This window comes from Passer domesticus, chromosome 8, assembly GCF_036417665.1.
Source record: "Passer domesticus isolate bPasDom1 chromosome 8, bPasDom1.hap1, whole genome shotgun sequence".
Taxonomy (NCBI): Eukaryota; Metazoa; Chordata; class Aves; order Passeriformes; family Passeridae; genus Passer; species Passer domesticus.
In genome coordinates, this window is record NC_087481.1 from 3,184,645 (window position 1) to 3,187,163 (window position 2,519).

The window sequence follows — 2,519 nt, forward strand, 5'->3', positions numbered from 1 at the left end:
CCTGTAGCCATCCATAGGGGTGCTGTGGCCCCAGGGGAGGACGGGCACTTCACCTTGTTGAACCTCACGCAAGTGGCCTCAGCCCATGATCCAGCCTGTCCAGATCCCTCTGGCAGATCAGCACTCCCACCCAGCTTAGCATTGTCTGTAAACTGCCTGAGGTGCCCTTGATCCTCTCTTTCCCACCGTTGACAAAGATGAGAAACACAACTGGTCCCAGTACTGAGCCCTGGGGAACACCACCTGTGACCAGGCACCAGCTGGATTTAATTCCATTGAATTCCACCCCTCCCTGGGCCTGGCCATCCTGACAGCTTTTACCCAGGGAAGAGTGCACTAAGGTCTTCAGTCTTTTCCTCATCGTTTGTTCTGTGTTTCCACCCACATCCAGGAAAAGACAGAGATTCTCCTTAGCCCTCCTTTTCTTGCTGATGGATTTACAGAAGCATTTTTATCCTCTTTGCAATTTTCTAAGAAGAAATTCTCTACAGTGAGGCTGTTGAGGCACTGGGAACAAGTGGCCCAGAAGAGCTGTGAATGCCTAAGGAAGGGTTTGCATCTGCCCCTGCTCTCTCCACTTCCCTTCTTAGTCATGATATGGGGGACCTGAAGCAACTCCAGACTGAGGACAAGGTGAACATGGCTCAGCCTCACACAGAGGTGAGGGGGGAGCTGGGCCGCTCTCTGCTGGGAGGAAGGGTCTTGTGGCAGCCCAGCCAGGCTGTGCACATTGCCAGGGAACAGCTGTGCCCTGCATGTGGCCCTGCAATGAGCTGTGCTGCTGCCAGTGCCCCGTGCAGCTGGAGGGCTGCTCAGCTGTGGGGCAGGGAGAGGAGCAGGAGGGTGCATGTGCAGCTGAGCCATTGCTGGAGAGCACAGGACTCTGGGCTCCCTGCTGTCCCAGGGCAGCCCAGAGGCCAGGCTGTTCCTGGGGCAGCTCTGTGGAAGTGGGGCAGGGTTTTGCACCCTGGCCTGCCTCAAGTGTCTGCCCGCAGGACCATGTTTCCCTGTGCAGCTATTGGAAATAATGTCCCATAAAATATCTTGGCAGGAAATATGTCCCATGAAATATGGTGCTTTGGCAGTGTTAGGTTTGCACTGTGGCCTCTGCTGTACTTTGTGTCTCCACTTTGCAGATCTGACTGCCTACACTCTTACCAACAGGTTTTCTGGGCTGACTTCCCATTATCTCCTACCCTCACATTCAGAAGAGCTCTCTTTCCTCCAAGCTCAGGAAGAAGCTGCCACCTGCATGAAGAGTATTTCAAGAATAGGATTTATGCATTAGTCTACATAGTTACAGATGTACATATGTTCTGATCTTTAAATATAGTTTTGAATAAATGTGTTTTGATTGTATCTTTAAATTTTGATGACATATTTTTAATTGTATATATTTTATTTTGATGTTTTTTGAAAAGGTAAATAAATAAATAAAAAAAAATTCAATAAACCAGGAGGAGAATGTGTGACCAGGACCTGCTAGCCCAGAGGTTATGGGAGTGCAGCTCACTCCATGTGCCAGTGTCTCACCACATCCTTTCCTCACTGGGCTGCTCCTCTTCCTCTTTTGCCATGTCTTTTTTGTGTCATTTGTGCTACTCTTTTTAAATTGGCATTACAACAGCACCACCTCTTCACATGTTTGGGGGACAATGGAAACAAAAGATCCTGTATGGTGAAAAGTTTTCTACCTGGATGTGTTCTGTGCTCAACAAAGCCCTGAGCAAAGAAACCAAGGGAAGTGCGCCCAAATGCCAAAGCTTTGCTCCTTTGCAATCTCACACAGATCTGGCTCACAGGTGACTTCAGGCACAATTTCATAGGTAAGAAGAGGATGTGTATTTCACTGGGAAAAGATGCCCTGCTTTGGAATAGTCATCTGTATGTAGATTTACCCAGGACAGCAGTCCAACAGTGTTTTTTGCAACTTGCTTGCCAAGGGGTGAGTGGGCTGTGAGGCCAATAGCAAGTGACAAGGATTCCTCAAATCTATTTCCACTGCAGCCTGGGTGCCCTTCTGCCCAGGGCTATGGGATCATTTGTTCCCATGGACTGGTGCTTGCCAGGGTAATGAATTCCTGCATTGCTGGAACAAGCAATTCTGGATTCCGCTCCAGCTCTTGGTGGGCTGCATGATCATTGACAATGCTGCCTTTCCAGAAATTATTCTACAGTTTCCTTTCATAGTCATTTGAAGATTTAAACTTCACATTTCAATTTGTTTTGCCTTAGGGAAAAATACTTCTGGGCCCAGTGCAAACTGTAACCTTGTGACAGCAAAGTCCTCATGGTTGCCAGCTTCTGATGTTCTAGAAGAAACTGCATGTGAATGTGTTAATTGAGTTTTCTGAAGGAGAACTCTGTCTGACTCTGTGTCACGTGGCTGCATGTGTTGGCATAGCTATGGGTCTAGTCCTGGCCTAGTAAAGCCCAGGCAGGGTGGCATGTTGCAGGGAAAACAAGTCCACGAGCTTATGGGGTTGCCATCACCAGCAGAGCCAATGTGTCCTTTGGGG

General features: G+C 48.6%; 1 long non-coding RNA gene across 1 annotated transcript; it reads left to right on the forward strand.

Moving 5' to 3' along the window:
• Positions 1 to 309: 309 nt before the first annotated feature.
• On the forward strand, positions 310 to 1,453 carry LOC135305775 (uncharacterized). The gene is made up of 2 exons (XR_010366760.1): positions 310 to 660; positions 1,165 to 1,453. It is a non-coding gene; the product is annotated as an uncharacterized LOC135305775 (long non-coding RNA).
• The last annotated feature ends 1,066 nt before the right edge of the window (positions 1,454 to 2,519 follow it).